General features: G+C 44.3%; 1 protein-coding gene and 1 long non-coding RNA gene across 3 annotated transcripts in view; one reads left to right on the top strand and one right to left on the bottom strand.

The window, feature by feature from the left end:
• The window catches only part of MAML3 (mastermind like transcriptional coactivator 3), a 450,956-nt gene that overhangs the window by 385,331 nt on the left and 42,766 nt on the right, over positions 1-22,859 (bottom strand). The window lies entirely within an intron of this gene.
• On the top strand, positions 2,954-10,203 carry LOC132657987 (uncharacterized). The gene is made up of 2 exons (XR_009596842.1): positions 2,954-3,029; positions 3,458-10,203. It is a non-coding gene; the product is annotated as an uncharacterized LOC132657987 (long non-coding RNA).

The following is a 22,859-nucleotide window of genomic DNA, read 5'->3' as shown; positions in this document are numbered from 1 at the left end:
ACTGCTCCGAGGGAAAGAGGCAATTTGGACGGATTTTAAGGCCCTATTTTCCCACTCCAGTACTCTCAGCTGGAGAACGCCATAGACAGAGGAGCCTGGTGGGCTACAGTCCACGGGGTAGTAAAGAGTCCAACAGGACTGAGGGACACTGACACTTTCCCTGCTGTAGACACCAGGATCTTGTGATGGACAGTAAATCCGCCCCTCCCAGAGAGTAATCTTCAAACTAAACCAACTATCGGTTTACTGGAATCAACAACATACATTTCCAAAATTCTCATCTGCTAGGAGGTGGGGGGGGCAGGTTTGGGAGGGGCAGTCAACACAGCCATCCTTCCCCAGGCCACCTACTCCCCCTCCTCCAAAGAGAATCAGAGGAGAGAAGAACCCGGGTGAGGCCACAGTAACCGGGATGCCCCCCTCCAATTAATGTTATTGCTCCTTTAAAACCGAAAACAAACAGGCTGGGCGGCAGCTCCTGATCCCAGAGGCTGCAGTGCGGTAATTGTCACTTAGCTACTTAACTGCCCGCTGCACTGCTCACTAGCTCGTCCTGGTTTATCTCTCAGCCAATTACTGCTGTCATTTGCGTTTCAATGAGTCTAGGGCCCGGCCCAGGAGCAGGAACATGAAACCCCAGGACTGGACGCTGGCTTCCATGTGGGAGCTGCAGAGGTGTTTAACAAAGACGCCCACAAAACTGCTCCAGGGGGACCCCAGTCTCCTCCGCCACACTCTGGTTTTGTTCTGAGCCTGGTCTACACCAAGGCCACCAGCAAGAGGGATGTCTGATCCTCAAGAATTCAAAGTCAATAACAGCAGTGGTGATATTAAACATGTGTGGATCACAATCCACTGTGGAAAATTCTGAAAGAGATGGGAATACCAGACCACCTGACCTGCCTCTTGAGAAACCTATACGCAGATCAGGAAGCAACAGTTAGAACTGGACAGGGAACAACAGACTGGTTCCAAACAGGAAAAGGAGTATGTCAAGGCTGTATATTGTCACTCTGCTTATTTAACTTATATGCAGAATACATCATGAGAAACGCTGGGCTGGAAGAAACACAAGCTGGAGTCAAGATTGCTGGGAGAAATATCAATAACCTCAGATATGCAGATGACACCACCCTTATGGCAGAAAGGGAAGAGGAACTAAAAAGCCTCTTGATGAAAGTGAAAGAGGAGAGTGAAAAAGTTGGCTTAAAGCTCAACATTCAGAAAATAAAGATTATGGCATCTGGTCCCATCACTTCATGGGAAATAGATGGGGAAACAGTGCAAACAGTGTCAGACTTTATTTTTGGGGGCTCCAAAATCACTGCAGATGGTGACTGCAGCCATGAAATTCAAAGACGCTTACCCCTTGGAAGACAAGTTATGACCAACCTAGATAGCATATTTGAAAGCAGAGACATTACTTTGCCAACAAAGGTCCATCTAGTCAAGGCTATGGTTTTTCCAGTGGTCATGTATGGATGTGAGAGTTGGACTGTGAAGGAGGCTGAGCGCCGAAGAATTAATGCTTTTGAACTGTGGTGTTGGAGAAGACTCTTGAGAATCCCTTGGACTGCAAGGAGATCCAACCAGTCCATTCTGAAGATCAACCCTGCGATTTCTTTGGAAGGAATGATGCTAAAGCTGAAGCTCCAGTACTTTGGCCACCTCATGCGAAGAGGTGACTCACTGGAAAAGCCTCTGATGCTGGGAGGGATTGGGGGCAGGAGGAGAAGGGGACGACAGAGGATGAGGTGGCTGGATGGCATCACGGACTCGATGGATGTGAGTCTGAGTGAACTCTGGGAGTTGGTGATGGACAGGGAGGCTGGTATGCTGTGAGTCATGGTGTCGCAAAGAGTCGGACACGACTGAGCGACTGAACTGAACTGAACTGAGAGCAGTAGCTGTGTGAAGTACAACTGCAATAGATTATTGTGGAAATCAAGGCCTGCACAGTCGCCAAACGTGAAGACAGCAAGATCTTAATTCCGTTCTCACTGCTGATGTTTTTGCCCTCAGATTTCCATCCAAGGAGATTATCCGTCTATAAGTTGGCCCTAAAGTGTAGGGGACGTGAATTCTCTGAGGCAACAGTGAGTTGAAACACCTAAAAATTCTCTTTGTAGCCTACCGTCCTATTATAGGTTTGTGATAGATTTGTACTTTGTCACAAAATTTGATTAAAAAAAAAAAAAAAAAAAAACAAGATTTCTCAAAGGCACAACCAGATGTGAATTTTTCTAATTAAGTCAGGGGAAAAGAAAAAAGGCTTTGCCAGATGATGTGTCCAGATTTTCAATTCCTGAAAAAAAAAGTCCTTTCTGGTTGCTCAGTGGGTCCTAAACACAGAAGTGAAGCCTTATCTTTTCAAATATTTATTTACTCAGTCTTCCTGGATCAAATCTACACCACTGTTCACTGCATTAAAGCTTTTATCCCGGAAGGTTTAAACCTCCCGCTTGCAGAGGAAGCATCTTAGCTGAAATGTATTAACCTAGCTTGAGACACCCTTTGGAATGCACTTGATCCACTTACAATATAAAAGCACGTTTTAAATCCTGACTCCAGGAAGCAAAGGGGACAGGAGAGGTTGAGAAACAGCCCATGTCTTTTACCACTGGCTGCTGCCCTATACACAAAGGATGGTGGCAACTAGGAAGGCAGCCAGCGTGTGCCAAGGTGGAAGGCAGAGCACCCGCGAGCTGGGTGGTAAGCCATCTCTGGGTTGTCAGCATCTTCTTTTCTCCATCTGAGTAGCAGTGAGCTTGTCCTTCTCACCCTGCAGTTAGCAGCAAGCCGCCTCTGACATTCCATCTTCTGAAGCCCCAGCAACCACGGGAGGGGAGGAGGGCGGGCAGCTGAGGCTGGAAGAGACCTGCTCTAGCTGGATCCAGGGGGCCCAGTCTCTGGGTCTAAAATAAGACTCTTAACTTCTCCGCCAATGAGCTTCGCGGAGCCTGATGACGTCAGAGGCGCCGGCAGTTCTATTTGCAGGCAAGGTCTGTGTATACCAGGATTTCATCCAGGTAAGGAGGAATTTGGGAGGAGGAAGGGGGGCGGGCGCGGGAGGATGAACCTATCCTCCTGCTGTGTGTATAGAGAGGGGCTGAAAGGGCTGGTGAGCTGCCAAAGTAATTGTATGTCTCATCTTGGGCTGTGCAAAGAAGAGATGGCCTAACTCTAGCTAATTGCCATCCTCAGGCTACGTGCTCCCCACTGAATACCAGAGAAGGGAATCTGTTCAGTGCATAACAAAGAAAAATCGCTAGTCACAGAAAGCTAACCAGGGGAACTCCGTGACCGTCCCCCCCCTCCCCCGCCCCCGCCACAGTGCTGACCACGGCCAGCCACACTAGGGGAGACTCGCGTGGCCCTCACTCACCTTCTCTCCGCTCTTCTAATTAGGAAAACCTTAAACAAGGAGCCAATTTGCACCTTTCTTGGTCCTTTTCAGTCATCACCCTGACCCATCTCAGACGAGCGAGAAAGCACTTCAAAAGATAAAAAGCATGGTTCCTAAGAGAGCTGCTGGCCAGAGTGTGAACTTCCTAATGAAGGATCCGCACGAAAGTAACTTTCTCTTCCTTACAGCTGTGTTTCAAGCTGAACAAACTATTCAGATCTATTCCCCCTCTCTCCCTCCCTCTTTCCCCTGTCTGTTTCTTTCAGCTGATCCATAGCTTCTCTCTGGGTTATGAAATATGCAAGAAAACTGTTCTTCTTTTTTGGTCTCAAAGCCAGAAGTCACTTTATAGAGAAACAAGTTCCTCTTCTCTGGCCTTACCCTGGTGAGTGGCAGCCCTGGAGAGGTATGGAAGCCTCCCACTTATCACCCAGAACAAAACCCAGACCAATCAGCCAGCAGACCTGAACCAGGTCTGGAGAGTAACTGCCTGGCCAAAGCCTGCTCTGCTGCCACCCACCGTCCCTGGAGCCGCGCCTGGGCTCGGGGAGGGGGGGCTAAGCCAGGAGCCCCACCTTTCTCAAAGGGTCACAGAGTCCCCTGCAGTTGGGATGCAACATACATACCCTTCTTTTGTCAGCTTTGACTTTGAATGAGAAGAACCTTTGCCCCTACCTTATCTATTCCCAGCAATGGCAGCAGGGCTGTCTCCAGCTTTCACAGAGCAAATCCGTGGGACCCCCCAACCCCAGATTCCCTGAGATCATAGTGAGAGCTCAGCCTGGGCCGTCAGTGCTTCCCCGGCCATCTTCGCAAAGCTGAACCCATTATCTTCTCCACTGTGACCCTCCCATTTGTGCCGCCGCCTGCCCTCAGGACTAGGGCTTGTGCTGTACCGCACCCTCTCCTCACCGCTGACATCCATCAGCATGCTTTTGAATTTTACATTCACAGACATTTCTCAAATCCAACTCCCAGTATCCAGAAATGAGGCCACGGCTCTTGTTCAGGCACAAATCCATCCTGCTCGTAAGCCCCACGTCCCCAGGAAGCACCTATCCATAACACCACTGTCCAGTGCTCCTCAGCTCTGTCCACCAAGGGCCCCAGAATGACATACAGAACCTGGCTTCCACACTGCTGTCACTGCAGTCACCCTGCAACAGGACCTGCCCCGCAGGGTGCCTCCTGCCTCCCCTCTTGCCCAGGCTCCCTTGAGAACGGCCCCTTCTCACTTCACCCAGCTAATAACTGTGTCCAGGCTTCATCTTTCTTTGGCTTCTCCGCCTCCTGAGTAGGTTTCATACTGCTCCTCTGGGCCCCCATCACGTTCATGCACATTTCTGTGACTGCACCCAGTTCCTTAGGGGTAGCTTGGGGCGGGGAGGGTGTGTGTACCATTTCTGCTTGTGGTCTCAGCATCCAGTTCACACAGTAGACACCTGCTGCACACAGCAGGTCCTCAGCAATTGGTATCCTGCACTCAGCAATTGGTGTTTTCAGATGGCTGGTGAAGGCCATCCATTACCCCAGGGCAATCAATACCTTGGTCCAAATTAGATCCATTTTCGTGTTATCTATTTAAAGAAGACAGACGCCGAGACACCAAGGACGGTGTCTATGTAACATGTTTAGTCTGGCAACTTATCTACTGTGGGGACTTAATAATGTGATGGGCCTGAAGGTGATGACGGTGACAGTGACGTCAGCCGTGGCAGGAAATGAGATGATTAGACAGCCTTTTATTCTCGGAGGCCGGGTCGTTGCTTAAAACAGTACATGATGAGTCACAAGACGACAGCTCACTTGTGTTGAAACCTTAACTAACCAGAATACAGGCTGGAACCTCAGTGAGACACACTCTGGAGAAGCCAAAACATCAGAGAGTTCGCCCAGCAGAGCTTAAAGAGAGAACTTTCTAGAAGGTGTCTGGTCTGCACTCATGGCCTATTGGTTCCCCCTTTTAACTTCCCTCTCCAATAATCTGTGGGATCTCATTCCCCAGGCATGGCAAGTTAGATGCAAAATATGGGGGGTGTGGGGGTGGAAAGGGGCTCCCAGGGGCTAACATCGTGGTAGGAGTACAACCAGGTACAAAAGAGAAGACGGACTTTAAAAGAAGACAGAGAGGGACATCCTTGGCAGACCGGTGGTTGGGGCCGTCCCTTCCAATGAGGGGGGTGTGGGTTCAATCCCTGGTCCAGGAGCCAAGATCCCACGGGTCTCATGGCCAAAAATCCAAAACATACAGAAGCAATATGGTAACAAATTCAATGAAGACTTAAAAACAAAAACTGTATTGAAAAAAAATTTTTTTTTAATTTTAGAAAAAGAACAGAGTACACAGCAGTCTGGGGACATTTCTTGTTTAGAGACAATGAGTCCCACTGGTATGAACAGACTCTGATGATACCATCTCACAACACAAAGACAATATTTACCCCCATGATGATGACCGATACAGCAACAGAGACTCCAATTCTGTCCAGTTTTCTCAACTTTCCGAGAGAAGGAAACGTAAAATATTTTAAAAACGATTTCTATCAGTGTGTGGTGGGGGCTTTTTTTGTTTTTGTTTGCTTGTTTCAAGGTTTAGCACTTACTAGAGTCGATTGTGTTTATCTGTAAGGTTAACACTAAGATACCCAACAAGTGAACTATTACTTACCTTCACCTGGTTGGAACTGTTAAGCAGCCACGTCACAGGCCTTGCCCAACCAGAGTATACGACCTAAAACAACTTAGCACCCTAGAGAAATCATCTGCACAGGCAGCTTTATTTTAAAACACAATGAAACAGGAAACCCTATCTGCCAAAAAAACTACCAAATATAGCAGGTCCCACACCTCCCCTTCCATACAAAACACTCATGGACTAAGATTTAAATTCAGGTCAAGAGCACAAAGATGGAACTATTTCAAGGCAGGTCTCATTTCTGAAACAATCTTCTTTAGGTCGTGATAACGCTCTTTCCTCCATCACTCTCCTCTCTGGGGATCATGGCATGTCCCCTGCAGATAAATATCTCTCCCCTCCTCTCCACTCTGCCATGGCCTTTCCCCACCTTTTCTCAGACCTTCAAACATACAGGAGCAGCTCAGATGAGGGAAAAGGTGAAGACTAGGTTCTGTTTGCTTCAGGCCAGTCACATGGTATGACCCAGGTAAACCCATGAAAGGGGAGGGCTTGGGGATACCTGGTTATTTTTCCACAAAAGACAGGAGTTTGAAATGGGATTAAAAGAAAAGGCTGTTGGATTAGAAAATATGAAAGGAGAGGCTCTTTCAGAAACAGGATATTGCAAGAAGGAATGTGTTGAGGGGAAAGAAAGGGTGGAGGGTGCCCAGAAAAAGTAATGGGTTAATCCCAAGAACAATATCAAAGAGTTAAGTAAAGAGAGTAATGGGAAAGGTGACGTTTGGCCACTCTGACCATTCCTGAAAAACCAGAAATTTCACAACTGCATCTCCCAGTTCACTGTTTCTTCCGGGTAACAAGAGAGAGATGATCACTCTTAACAAGGTGCGAGAAATTACTACAATAGTCCCAGTATTGGGTTTCTACCAAATGTTGTCAAGCTGGCATAGGAAAGAAGGCATTGACGAGCTATCTCTGATTGGTTCGGCATTTTCTCAAATCCCCTATGTTAAGAAACTTATCTTAAAAATAACATTTTGAAAGCTGAAAACCTTCCAGTCTTCCATATTTTTTCTCCACAACAGTAAATGACAAAGTCGCAGACTAGAGAGAAAATAACACTAGGCATGCGTTTGATCAACATTCATGCAGCAATGACTGTGTGCTTGATCCAGTGAGTTAAGAGTTCTCAAATTTCCAAACTGGGCTAACTTCTACTTTGCTGCATGAAGCGTGTTGACTGACACCCAAACAATATTCTGACGAAGAATATAATATAGGGACTTCCCTGGTGGCCCAGTGGTTAAGAATCTGCCTGCCAATCAGGGGATTAGGGTTCCATCCCTGGTCAGGGAATTAAGATCCCACTTGCCTCAGGGCAACTAAGCCTGTGCATCACAACTAGAGAAGAAAAAAAAAAGCCCTGCTCACTGCAACAAATAAACAATGCTGCCCTCCCCCCCAAAAATAGTAAGAATAGAGCATACACAAAAGGGCAGAGGTTGAAAGGCTATACAAATTCAGGCTTGAATTCCAGCTCTGTTGCACGCAAGGTGCTTGTCCTTGGCCACGGTAACTTAACTCCTCTAGGCATCCATCTCTTCATCTGTTTAAAGGAGGGCCAGGTTTCCTTGTTTGGGGGAGATTAATTGAAACATGGGATGTCAATCACCTGGCAGAACATGGCACCTGGCATTTAAGCAGTCATTCATTCAGTGAATACTCATCACTACATGCAGGCTCTGATCCAGCCGTGCAGTCTCAGCGACAGAAAAGAGAAGCGAGAGCCCTCTTTTCCCCGCACCTTCTACATGTCGTCACCAGGACGTAACAGGACCCTGAAAACCTGTGAACGTGAGCCAAGTGGGTGCCATACCAATATTCCAGATGTCATGACTTTCGATGTCTCATTTCGATCTGTGCCAAGAATCGCATTTTCAGGTGAGATTCCACGTGCAGCCCTGAGTCCTGAGCACTCAGACACAAAGGCTCTGTGGTTACTGGTGCATGTGAGGCCATTCACCAGGGAACCCAACCACAAAGGGCTGGGGCAACCCATCCCTGGCCTTCAGGGTTTAGGCAGAAATAGAACTTTAGAGACAGATTGTTGTCCCCCTTGTTTTCAAATGAGCAAGGTGACTTATGGGGGGGGGGCAGGTTTATACAGAGGAAGTTCCCAAATGAACTGCTACATTATCTCTCACTTTCTGACTCATTTTTACTTTTCCTTCCCAGCTCTGCCTGTGGCAACAATACATTCTTTGTGTACAAGATCCTAATATGCAATAAAATCTGTTAATAAGCCCAGAATCATTTAGGCACACACACAGAAAGACAGTATCGGGTGATCTCACATGAATTGTGCACTTTCTTTTCTTATTGATAACATTCAAGTCGATAAAACCGATAAAGACACTAGCGGAGCACTTTAAACATTTAAAACTATATTCGAGGACTTACGTGCTTGATACAGACACAGGCGCATACAGATCTGCAACTCAGGGGAAGACACATTTATAAAAGCCTTTAAGGAAATCGGTGTGCTCTATTTTTGTTACTGGCACAACCAATCACCTAGTAAGAAAGTTTCCTTTATTTTCAATGGTGAGACAGTGAGGTTTTATGGGAAGTCGGAGAAGGAAATGGCAACCCACTCCAGTGTTCTTGCCTGGAGAATCCCAGGGACGAGGGAGCCTGGTGGGCTGCCGTCTATGGGGTCGCACAGAGTCGGACACGACTGAAGCGACTTGGCAGCAGCAGCAGCTGCGGCAGAGATAATTGGCTTTGAAACTCAACCCTCCTCATTTCTAGCTATTTCATGTCAAAGAGGTTCTAAAATGTTTCTAAGTTTCAGTGCCCTATCTGAAAAATTGATTTTTGAGAAAAATAAATTAGGTAAGGGATATAAGCCAGTAGTCACGTATGGATGTGAGAGTTGGACCGTAAAGAAGGCTGAGTGCCAAAGAATCAAGGCTTTCCAACTGTGGTGTTGGAGAAGACGCTTGAGAGTCCCTTGGACTGCAAGGAAATCAAACCAGTAAATCCTAAAGGAATCAACCCTGAATATGCACTGGAAGGACTGATGTTGAAGCTGAAGCTCCAGTACTTTGGCCACCTGATATGAAGCGCCGACTCACTAGAAAAGACCCTGATGCTGGGAAAGATTGAAGGCAGGAGGAGAAGGAGGCTAACGAGGATGGGATGGTTGGATGGCACCACTGACTCAATGGATATGAGTTTGAGCAAACTCTGGAAGACGGTGAAGGACAGGGAAGCCTGGCGTGCTGCAGTCCACGGGGTCAGAAGCCTGGCATGCTGCAGTCCATGGGGTTATAAAGAGTTCAACACGACTTAGCGACTGACAACTACAAGGGATATAAGTGAAAAAAGAAAAAAAAAAAAAAGTTGTTCTATTACCTTGCTCCCTAACACATCACTCTCAAAACCTGTCTCTTCCATTCCATTGCCCAGTGACTACTCTCCTTGCTTACCCGCCCTCTGACTGGCTTCGTGGCCTCCTGTCTGCAATTCCTCCAATCCGTCCTGAAACTGCTGTTAGAAATAGCATTTAGAATCAGAAGTCAGATCATGGCATGCCTCTGCCATAAATCCCTGCAGGACCATTACCTGCAGAACAACTCGGCATTCAGAGCCAAGTCCTCATGCCCTCCACCACATCTGCTCAGCCTCACCCTCCATGCCATCCCACCTCTGCTCGTTCCAGGGTCCCACCATCTGCTCTGTGGGCTGTGCTCCCTGCCCCTCCTCCAAGATGCAATCTCCACTCCACCCCTCCCATCTGTAGAGACCACCGCCCTCCACAAGGCTCTGCTCAAATGCCACTTCCCCTCTGAAACCCTCCCTGATATCCTGGGTGACTCAGCGCTCCCCTCACACTGAGGATAGCTTTCTTAATTTTTATTAAGTTTGGTGTTGTAAATTTACCAGCATCCATGAGTCCTTCTCTACTAGATTGTTAGTTCTTCTGTGCTAGAGACCATATTTGATACATTTAAAAAAAGAATCCTCAAGTTTTATCATTCCTCACAGGAAGAAGATAGAACCAAAATATAAAAACAGGGCAAGACATTCCCAAGGTGCTTCAAATTTTGGCAAAAAGAAAAAAAAACAAAAAACAAAAACACAAAAAAACCAAAAACCCTGAAATACATTGGAAATGAAATCTTAGGTGTATTCAGGAAAAAAGAAAAAGATTTTTTTTTAACCCTAGCAAACCACAAAGCTGTATGCCATCTTTGGACCTCCCTGGTGGTCCAGTGGCTAAGACTCTGAGCTCCCAGTGCAGGGAGCCTGGGTTTGATCCCAAGTCAGGTAACTAGATCCCACATGATGCAAATAAAGAGTTTTTGCACGCCACAACTCAGAACCAGCGCAGCCAAATAAATAAATATTCAAAGGAAAAAAAGATGGTCACAAGTTCTTTGAGCTTCTTCCACCAACAGGTGAGTCTGTTTCCCTGCCATTGAGTATGAACTGCCTTTAACCCAGTTTAAGCAATATAATGACATTATGACATCTCCAAGTCTAGCATTTCCTGTGACTAATAGCTTTGGCCTTGGTCTCTGGAAACCCTGAGCATCACTTTGAGAAACCTGATACACTAAAGGAGAAACTTCACGGAGAGACCCTGAGTCTAAATGGAGAGGTGAGGGATCCAGGGGAGATCAGCCTTCTGGGAACCCTTGCTGTGGTGCCAGGCGGTGAGTGAAGTCGTTCTGGACCCTCCAGACCAGACCAACGATGAACTGAATACCACTGAATGACCTGTGAAACTCTTCAGGGAACAGAAGGGTTACCTGGCTGATGCCTGCTAGAATTCATGATCAGTAAAATCACAGATCTCATTAAAATGGTGCTTGTTTAAAGCCTCCAAGTCTTGATGTGGTTTTCTAGCAGCGAGATATAGCTGGAACACCGTCTTCATCAATTTTGTCTCCAGCATCCCAGCCTAACTACTGGAATACGTTTCCTCCAGAGGGAATACTTATATATTAATAAATAGAATAGTTGGGGGAAACTTTATCTTAAAGAAGTGTGCATTACACATTACATTTGTCTATTATAAGCCCAGCTTATATCCTCCAAGATTCATTGCAACACTATACAATAGCCAAGACGTGGGAACAACATAAATGTCCAACAAGAGATGAATGGATAAGGGAGATGGATAGGCGATGGAATATTACTCAGCCCTAAGAGGGACAGAGGTGGGCCATTTGTAGAGATGTGGATGGGCCTAGAGTCTGTCATACGGATTGAAATAGAAAGAGAAAACCAAGTACTGTATATTAACGCAAGTATGTGGAATCTAGAAAAATGGTACAAAGAAACCTATTTCCAGGCAGAAATAGGCAAGCAGGTGTACAGAACAGACGTGTGGACACAGGGGAGAATGGGAGAGCAACACAAAGTTAGAGAGCAGCACTAACACACACACAAACTACCAGCGGGAAGGTGCTGTGGAGCACACATATACACTACCGTGCGTACAACAGCCAGCCAGTGGGAAGCTGCTGTGCAGCACACATATACACACTACCATGCGTACAACAGCCAGCCAGCGGGAAGCTGCTGTGCAGCACACATATACACTACCGTGCGTACAACAGCCAGCCAGTGGGAAGCTGCTGTGCAGCACACATATACACTACCGTGCGTACACAGCCAGCCAGCGGGAAGCTGCTGTGTAGCACACATATACACTACCGTGCGTACACAGCCAGCCAGCGGGAAGCTGCTGTATTACGCAGGGAGCCCAGCCTGGTGCTCTGTGATGACCTAGACGGGTGGGATGGCGGGAGGTGCATGAAGTCGAAGTGAAAAGGGATATATGTATACATAAAGCTGATTCACTTCTTTGTGCAGCAGAAACTAATGCAACACTGTAAAGCAATTATACACCAATAAAAGCAAACAAAATAAGCCCAACTGTCTTGGAGCTTGTTAGAGCTTTCATCTCTTCAATGAGATAATCAGCAGCTCGAGGGCAGCACTCATGTCTTAAATTACATCTTGATTCCACAGGATGAGGTACACAGTGTACTAAGTCATTTCAGAGGTGTCCAGCTCTTTGTGACCCTATGGATGGTAGCCCACCAGTCTCCTCTATCCCTAGGATTCTCCAGGCTAGAATACTGGAGTGGGTTGCCATGCCCTCCTCCAGGGGATCTTCCCCACCCACGGATCAAACCCGCATCTCTTACGTCTCCTGTTCTTTACCACTAGCGCCTTACTCCGCAGGTGTTCAATACTATCTGAATCTGATTTATTGATGGCCAGCTTGGTAAAGAGCATTGTATTAGAAGCCCTGGAGGTACTGCACCTAATCTCTGTACTTTGCTGTGAAAAGGGAAAAGACAGACGTGTTCACCCATATTTGAAAAGGTGAAGTTAATAGAGAACTTTAGGAACAACTCCGTGGAACATGGTAGAGGGAGCTAGGAGACACCCCCATCCACTTCTTAACTAGCCAACCTCTTATGCTCTTGAGGAAGAAATCTCTGTGTCTTCATCTGTCTAATTATCTGATAGCAGAACCATTTGTCGGAGAAGGCAATGCCACCCTACTCCAGCACTCTTGCCTGGAAAATCCCATGGACGGAACAGCCTGGTGGGCCGCAGTCCATGGGGTCGCTAAGAGTCAGACATGACTTCACTTTCACTTTCACTTTTCACTTTCATGCTTTGGAGAAGGAAATGGCAACCCACTCCAGTGTTCTTGCCTGGAGAATCCCAGGGATGGGGGAGCCTCATGGGCTGCTGTCTATGGGGTTGCACAGAGTCGGACACGACTGAAGCGACTTAGCAGCAGCAGCAGCAGAACCATACGTGATACCTCTCAGATCACTGTAAGTTAGAAATGACCAGGTTCCCATGGTCGGAGGAGCCTGGCAGGCTATGGTTCATGGGGTCACAAAGAGCTGGACACGACTGAGTGACTACCGCTACCACTACTGCTACTACGGATTGAAAACACCTTCAGTTCCTCGACCAACAGTGACAGGCCAACTCAACCTACTATCATCACTCTGCACATACACATGATTCTGGTATATCAAAGAGCCTGAATTAGCACATGCAATTCCATGCGCTGGGTCAGCAGAGCATTTCTTTCACATTTACTAGATTTCCCCTTTACTGTCTTTCAAGTACAGTAAATAAAGCAACATTCAAATGTACAGGGAGGATTCAACTAACTTTTGAAGGAGATACAACACGTGTCGGAAGCAAAAAGAATCATGTGTGCCCTAAGTCTGGGTCTTCTATAAGACCCCAGCCAGGCAAACTGTGGCAGGAAACTTCAAACTCAGGTGAATAATGATTTGTGTTGTTTGCTGCAATGCTAAGTATTCAGGGAAAAGCCTGGGCCATGAGAAAATGAACACCAGCCTGTTCTTGTGGGCCTCATTCCCTCCACATATGAGATAGTATCCACAAGGCACTATACGGATTGCATGATATCACTTATTCTCATATCAAAACCCTACAAGGTAAGAATGATTTCCAGCTCCATCTCTAATGTAGATGGGGAAATGAAAGCTTAGAGATTTTGTAATTCTAAATTTGTAGATTAGTTTCTTTTGCTGCCATAACTAAATACCACAGACTGAGTGGCTTAAATGACAAAAATTAATTAACCCATTCCAGTACTCTTGCCTGGAGAATCCCATGGAGGGAGGAGCCTGGTAGGCTACAGTCCGCAAAGAGTCGGACACGACTAAGCGACTTCACACACACACTAGGGGCTGAGGATCCAAGATCAAGGTCATGGCAGGTCTGGTGTCTCCAGAGGCCTCTCTCCTAGGCTTGCAGACAACTGCTCTCTCACTAGGCCCTCACGTGGCCCTTTCCCTGTATACAGTCACTCCTGGTGTCTCATTGACTCAATATAAGCACACCACTCATACCGAATTAGGGGCCCCACCCTTTAACCTCATTTCACTTTAATTATCTCCCTAAAGGAATTATCTCCAAATACAATAACACTGGAGGCTGGGGCTTCAACCTATGAATTTGGGAGACATAGTGAGTCTGTAACATCTCCCCACATCACAAAGCCAGTCAGTGGTGGAGCTGGGGTGTGCCTCTTGACTCCCTCCCCATGATCCACTCAATTGCTGTCTTTGTTACTTAGCTGTCCACCACCACCTCATTCTGTGTACACAGAAAATGGCCCATGACACAAAAGCTAAGGGCATGAAGGCTATGGGGAGGCTATAAAGGAGAGAAAGGAAGCTGAAATACAGAAAATGCAGAGAAAGTGACTCTTTGCAAAACAGGAAATACAGCTTACGCCCAAACTTATTCTTCCATGGCCAAGAGTCTCCTCCCACCCCCGTGACCCTGGTTTTGCTTTAACAGTAGGAAATTCTCTCATCCTCTCAGATGGTGAGGAAGGTCTTGGGGACCAGTGTTTGTTCTCCTACTAAAAGCCTCTAGACTGATATGACTCAATAACATGCTCTTTCCAAAATTACAAGATAATATGGTTTAACTTTTTTCATCATATTTTTGTAACCAAAAAAAACAACCAAACAAACAAAGACCCTCTTCCAGTGCTATAGAGTTCAGAAATGTAATTAATAAAGATTTTCTGATTAGCTAGAACATGTTAAATCTGAAAAAGCTAAACATGCTTTTCTCCTTCTGTCAGATAATGCAAGGAAGCATCTTATATTCAAAAAAGCACACGCTTTCAACTATATTGGATTTTCCTTTAAAAAGAACAATAATTTAAAGTGGCTGCTAGCAGAGAATTAGGTACATTTAAATGGGTATTTGTGTTCTGAAAATCTTAATTGAAACTCTTTCATTGTTGTTGTTTATGTGTGTGTTTGTTTTGGTTCTGAGAGAAAGCTGAGGTTCTTTTGTGCATTAGGAAGCCTTCCATCTGAAATTCCAGTTTCATACCAAATTAAACCGGCCTATTGGAGATACAGCTTTATACAAAGCATTAAGACATGCTGAAAATATTGTTTTAAAAAGATATGAAGAATCAAAATGGTTTTCCTGTGTGAATCATTCTATAACAAACATGAGACACAGCAAGGCTGATGTAATTTGAAATGAAACGACATCTGTGTTGCCCATTACCTGTCCTCACAAGACCACTTTCCTGGGCTTTGCAAGACAGACTGACTAGCCTTACCAGCTCACCCAAGAATGGTTACTAGGGTACAAATTCCACCTCATCCTCAGTCTCACTGGCTACTAACTAGTACATCAACATCAAATCCGCATTGTCAGCTTCACCATGGCAGAGATCACATTTTGGTTTAGAGAGCAACCTATCCCACTGGTCCAGGAAATGACTCTAACAATGATATTTCTTCACTATTTTCCCCCTAGGAAAGACACAGTATGTACAGCTGCACACATCATATAAGTAACCTCTGTTCTCGAATACAGTTGCTCATTTGGTACTGAAGTGAAGTGAAGGGAAGCCGCTCAGTCGTGTCCGACTCTTTGCGACCCCATAGACTGGGGCCTACCAGGCTCCTCTGCCCATGTGATTTTCTAGGCAATAGTACTGGAGTGGATTGCCATTTCCTTCTCCAGGGGATCTTCCCAACCCAGGGGTCGAACCCGGGTCTCCCGCATTGTAGACAGACGCTTTACCGTCTGAGCCACCACGATGCACACGTACTCAGTCACTCTGTCATGTCCAACTCTGTGAGCCCAAGGGCTGTAGCCCGCCAGGCTCCCCTGTTCATGGGACTTTCCAGGCAAGAATACTGGGGTGCGTTGCCATTTCCTTTTGCAGGTGATCCTCCCAATCCAGTAATCAAACGTGCACCTCCTGCTTTGGCAGGCAGATTCTTTACTACTGAACCAGCTGGGAAGCCCCCAAACCAATAAAACCACATCTTAAATAAAAGAATTAAGGCATCTCTATAAAGCGAAGGTGGAGGGGGGGCAGGAATTAGAGTTTGGAATTAGCAAAGGCAAATCAGTATATATAGGATGGATAAACCAGGTCCTACTGTATAGTACTGGGATCTATATTAATATCCTGCAATAAATCATAATGGAAAAAATATGAAAATATATACATATAAATGAATAATTTTGTTGCATACCTGAAACTAACACAACATTGAAAATCAACTATACATCAAAAAAATTTTTTTAAAGAATTAAGGCATCATGATAAAACGTTTTTTACTAGCCAAAAGGATTTTAAATTACATATATATATATATATATATATAAGGTGTATATTTTAACAGTATAATAGCAACACTGTCATCTGAGATATTAATTCAATGCCTCCTCAAGCTTTTTCTCTAAACTTTCTGAATGGGTATGGAGGGTCCAGAGTGCTTACGTAAGGAGTAAAAGATAATCCTAGTATTTCTACCGGGACCCTCTGCTTAGTAAGATCCTCATGTTGAAGCTCCCAGACCACAGAAACCCTTCCACTCTCTTCAAAGCCATCACCACCAGCGTGGAACTTCCGTATGCCTTGTGTCCTATCACACACACACAAAAAGATGTTGTGTGGGAATTCCCTGGTGGTCCAGTGGCTGAGAATTCTGCTTTCACTGCTGGTGGTCTTGGTTCAAACCATGCTCAGGGAACTTAGATCCTGCAAGCCATGCAGCCAAAAAAAAAAGATGTGTAAAAGAAAGTCCTTTTTTGGGGGGTACTTCGCATTTTCAAGTAAAGCACTTTATTCACAACTAGAGAAAAAGCACTTTAAGATGGTGATCAAGATAATCATGACACTACGTTTAATGAGGGTGGACCCAGAGGTTTCATATGGAACTAGATTATCGTGCTCTTAGTCTGACATTCCGTTTGCAAGTTCTCATCACGTCTGCATCTCCTGTTCTGCTTATTCAGAGCTCACCTAAGTGCGGTTACTTAGTGTCAAGGATCCCTACAGAACCTCTTACTCCTTTGTGGGATGAAAAACAGGAATGAAATAAGCAAAGACCCAAGAGGTCAGCCCAGCCTCTGTCTCACAAAACAGGATTATTCCTGGTAGTGCCTCTTCAAATTTGATCACATCCATTTTTCTTACTTACAAAGCATAGTGTTGATAAAGTATAACAAACAGTTACCTGTTTAAACAGCTTAAATGACAAATTAATAAGTGAGCATGTAACTCTAAGAAGTTGTTTGTGAGGAACACGGAGGGGGGAAAAATGATATCCTCTTCCACAGTCTGGTCAATATATCCATCAATACCAGTAGAGGGACAGGCATACTGAACCACTGGTGATGAAATCCTGAGATCCTGGTGTGCAAACACCCAAAGGAATAACTAGGGAAACATTTCTGTCCTTGAAGAAATGATAATTGAATATGATTCCAAATTCAATAAAGATCTGAAATGAGCGAGCATGGTTTTTCCATCTCAATGCTCTTAATCCCATTTTAGAGACTATTTACGAATCCCATAACTCTGCTGTATGCTATACCAGTAGGGACCGTCATTCTAAAGTGAGCGAATCATTTGGCATCAATAGTTCAGGATATTTCTTTGTAAAAACTGACTTTTCTTGGAAAAAAATAAAAAGAACCACTCTAGAGACATGTAAAAAGATTGAGGGAGAGGAGGCTTAAATTAACTTACCATTTCCTGTTGTTTCCAAAACTCTCCCTCTTTGATTAGACACTCCCTGCTCGGAGCCAAGGGTGGACTGACTAATCCATCTATCCAGCCCTGAGTTTCACAGAAATACTCTTTTCCTTCCAATTGCTCCCGAATATCAGAAGCCTCACAAGAATACTGGAGTGGGTTGCCATTTGCTTCTGCAAGGGGTGTTTGCGACCCAGGGATCAAACCTGAGTCTCCTACGTTGACAGATGGATTCTTTCCCACTGAGCCACTGGGAAGCCCATCAGAAGCCTCAGCTCTGGTCAATGGATTTACAGCTCTACGAGTAAATATCCTGACATAATAAACTATTAAATTGCTATAGTTTTCAGCATATCAGTCCAACAGAAGTAAACATTTGTGTGTGTGCGCACCCACAGACAAGTGAGCTGTAAAAGTCAGAAGACTTTTCCTCATGCAACCAAGACCTTAGACTCTGGTTTCTTTGAACAAATCAAATCGTTAATTCCAAATACCTCTAAAATACCAGAATTTGAAATCTTATATTAACAAACTAGTTTAGTGTGGTATGGATACCGATATACACCAGCACTCAAATTTCATCACTTTTTACGGCTTAAATAGTCACCTTTTTACTTAATCGCTGGTATCGTAATTGTCTGGATGACCTGTAAGTTACTGACAATCACAACCTGAGAAAAAGTCATTATTTTTCTTCTTTGATCTAAAATAGACAAAGCTTTGTGAATTTCCCTGGTGGTCCAAAAAAATAGACAATGCTTAAGAAAATCCTGAGATTAATTTCAGAATAAAATCTTATTAACCAAGAAGTTAGGTTTAAAAGGAGCAGAAACTTACTGAAAATAAGAAAACAAAAAGCAGAGAACTTATGAACATTACTGAATGGAGGACTGAAATCTCCATTATGTATATAAACTATGTGATGGAAATAGATTGGTCAATAGTTAGTACAGAGACTAAATCTGAATTTGGTTTTCAATCAGCTGCTTGGGACTTAAAGCTGAAGAACTATCACCATTGAGTCCTTTGAAATGTACAAATTTTCCTCATCTTAATTATTTATATCATTTGTCTGTCTACCTCTTCTACCTACTAGCTCCTTCTATTTAGATTTCTTTAGAGAAAGAAGAGAACCCTCAATCAGAATGATGGAAGAAAAAGTGGGGTTGGCAAAAAAATACTCTCAGAAAAGAGAAGGCACAGAGGGAAAAAACAGAAATTAAACAAGTTGGTCTTGTACATCTCCTGAAACCACATGATAGAAATAAATCCATGGAGTCTACAGTCAGACTTTTCAGAGTGTTGATTTTATGAAATCAAGAAAACAAAATGCAGAGACTTGATTTTGCCAAGGCTCTTATCTACAAAATGATGATATATCTACTTTTCAAGAACACTGTGAGAATTAAATAATTTAATTACTTTGCACATAGTAGACCCTCAACAAATGTTAGCACTGCTTCCTTCTGAAGATCAACACAAGCAAAATAACTATGATTTGGTACCTGTCCAGTACAAGCGTGTGGATTAAACCGAATCCCTGTTACTCTGACTGGTCAGTTATACGCCAATGGCATACAAAGGTAATTTCATCTACTGTTGTTAACTTAGATTTCAATACCGAAGAATATACCAAAGAAGATATTCCAAATAAAAAGTCAGAAGCTGGGGCCACACTGCCTAGCTCAGGGGCCCACCACGAACGACCTACTGCCCCACGTATTATGCCTGACTCACCAACAAACTGTGCTGGCCAGGAATACTTTGTTTTAAACATACACAGAACCTCTTTTTCCTCAAATATAACATGGAAATGGAAACAGGTGATTTTCTTCTTCCTATTTACCAAGATAAGTATCATTAAATGAGAACTATAAAGCTAGTTTCAACCTCTTAAGTCAAGGCACCACACTTAAACACACACACACAATATTCATTGCTGCTTGGCCCTTGAGGGTTTCAGTTCAGGACACTTATAAATATTTAAGGAAAGACAGAAAATACTAAGAAAAGAGGAGACAAGGAGAGAAGAAGAAAGAAAGAAAGAGGAAAAATAGATGTGGTAACAGCGCTTGCCAAAGAGGACTCTCCCCACATTTAAATGTATCCTTCTAGATTCAAACAAATTCAGTCCAATATGCATAACTGTGTCTAACTCTACAGACTACTTAAAGCACTGTATTAGAACTCTGCAAAAATGACTTATTTACTACTTGTTACTAACAAAAATTCAGTGAGGCTCTCTGGAAAAAGAAACACTCAAGCTCTTGGAATGTGCACAACTGGCTCCCTAGTCCCCCAGCAAAGCTTCTAGACCACACAGTGTCTCCTTGCCTCTTCGGAAGCCACTGCATTATCGCATTAGCTCAAGAGGGAAGCAGAAAGGCATTGTGCTAATTCTGTGTACGCAGACAGCAGTGCAACATCCAGGAAGCAATTTTTTTTCTTTTCATAGTCCGATTTCCTTTTATTAATAAAAAGTAAAAACTCCGATTTCTTCAGAACCACCTAGAGCTTTTAATGGAAATCTTTCCTCAACTAGGCTCGCTTTTCTCCAGCTGATCCTAGAAACACTGCTGGCAATTTTTTTCCCCCAGTGCCTCTAACATATTTTCACTTAGCACCAGTTTGATGTATAAGATCTGACAGCCCGGCAGTTATAGGCCACCTGCATCACTGTCGCCATGACAACAGTGAAAGACAATCCATGATCCCAGGCCCTGGTCACACGTTTCAATGCAGCTTATCTGTCCAAAGCCACTGAGTCTAATGGAAGAGAGTAATTACCATCTTCCACTCATTGTCAAAATTCCCATCATATAATGCTCTTCAAAATTATTTTATTCCTTTCACATGGCTGCTTAGCAAAAACTAAAAGAAAACCTTAAGTGGGAAAGGGGGGTGGGTGGGAGAAAGAGACGGCTGTGACTGGTACAAACGGAGCTGACTGTGTGAACTGTCCCTTTACCTCAAAAGAATGCCCCAGCCGGCAAGAGGTATACAGAAGCAGGTGAGTTCACTGGATACCATCTTAAGATTTTTAAAAAACAGAGTAAGGAAGTTAGTGAAAATTCCCAATTTTGGCCTGTTCTAAACACATTTGATTGCTACCACTGCAGCCCTTAGACAGGTATGACGATCCCCATATAGTTCATGGGAGTCAGGGTGAGCGGAACAGCTCACAAGGGTGGAAGTGAGGAAGAAGCAGAGGCCTCTGGTCTGGATGCTTCTGTACAGCCATTTTCCCCCTGTACTCTCCAACCCCTCTCCTTCACACTCCAGGAATAAAAACGAGTGAGTGAGTGTCCGATTTCTGGATTCAGTGCCGTACATCCTCAGTGGTGCGTACAACACCATCTTGGAGAAAAGTCTCATTCTTACAATATTAAAAAGTGAACTTTGACCAGCAAACACTTTTGTGGAAAACTCTTGTGGAGGAAAGCACTTACGGGAAAGTCATTAAATTGAAAGACAAGGTCAAAAGTCACGTGACTTGGAAAGCAAACTACTGACAACGGAAAATGGACAAAAGAGTACAGAGAAATCTAACCCTTCGGGTGCAAGGCACTCAACTCTTGGTAAGACCGCGCCACCTTCTTTAACTTCCGTCGTTTTCACAGAAATAAAAGCATGCCCATCAACTACTTATTAACTCCCCCCAAAATGGGGAGTGGTGCCCCACCACCATATATGAAGTGATGCCTAGCCTCATGGTCAACAAAAAATACTCCCATTAAGAGATAATAAGCATTTTCAAATGATGGAGCACATACCAATCCACAAAAGAATGAAAGTAATGTGATGTTTATGTATAAAAGAGTTAATTCTGAGGTTAGTATTTGTACACCTGTCAGAATGAACCTGAAATGTTTTATTTAGGCTAAATCCTAAAAACCACAGCCACGAAACATTTAGCCAGCTGTAAAAACATTATAGTTATGAACCAACATAAACTACATTGTGTATTAAACATGGGATTACAACAAACATGGAAAGCCTGACTAGCCAAAGGCTTCTGTAATTACAGCCACTGTAATTATTTGGTGGTTGGTAGACAGGCCTTCTAAAGTTTCCCTTGAAACTAATCCCCAAAGAATTTTGGCCACAGCACTATTCATTGTCAGTCCTCATTGAAGACCAAGAAAAGATGGTCTGAGAGGAAACTGAGGCTGAGCCTTCTAATGGAAAGATTCAATAGTTTGTATAATTTTCCATAGGACATCATAGATACAGATGCCAGCAAACACTGGGGTTCTCAGTAAATCTCTAGTCAAAACAACCAACCCATGACCAGAACACTCCAATCAATTCAGACAACGTAAAACACTTGCATGGGACTTTTTTGAGGGGAGGCAGAGAGATCAAGCCATTTTATGGAGGAGCTTCAGGGGACAATCTGAGGGCTGGGAGGACCATGAGACCCAACATCTTTTTCCCAGCTGAGATCTCCCCAGCTTCACCATCGCTGAAAAGATGAAACACTTTTACATAATTGTTTGTGGATTTCACTTAGTCATCCTAGCTTTGTCCCCTCCCCCTTATGGTGGAATTTGAAAAACATCATTCAGATAACAAGAACCAGATAAATATAAAGGTCTGGACAGACTAGAGCCTGTAAACTCAAGTCGCCATCAGCAAAAACATTCCTGTCTGTCACTGCCAACCCCACCACCCTTCACTCCCCCCACTTCCCGGCTGTGGGAGGAGATCCAACTTCTAATAGCCTTCTCTGAAGTCTTTTGTAACCTTCACTTAAAGGATCCTCTCTCCTACACCACCTCATCTGAAGAAGGAACTCTGAAAACTGGTTTGGAAACCTGCTCTTGAGGAAGTCAGAAACTCTCATCACCAACCCGAAGACTGGAAGCGTTTGTCTTCCTCTTTCCAACCTGTCCATTCCTGCGGTCGCTGCCCTTGCCTAGCCCTCCTCAGCAGTTCTCTCTTTGTGATCATGATGTTTCTAAGATTACAGGCCCATTCATTCCTTTACAGAATGATCCTTAGTGTGGGTATGTCTGATGTTTCCTGATGATTAGATTCGGGTAATTCTTTCTTTAGAATAACACTGTGTGTTCTCCATGCCTCATACTAGGAAGTACGTGATGTTGGTTTGTCTCTCTACTGGCAATACTAACTTAGATCATCTGGTTAGAGGGATATTCCCTAGGTTTCTCAAATATAAAGTTACTATATTTGCCTTTGTAATT

Source organism: Ovis aries, chromosome 17 (assembly GCF_016772045.2).
Source record: "Ovis aries strain OAR_USU_Benz2616 breed Rambouillet chromosome 17, ARS-UI_Ramb_v3.0, whole genome shotgun sequence".
Taxonomy (NCBI): Eukaryota; Metazoa; Chordata; class Mammalia; order Artiodactyla; family Bovidae; genus Ovis; species Ovis aries.
This window is presented reverse-complemented; position numbering and strand designations above follow the sequence as displayed.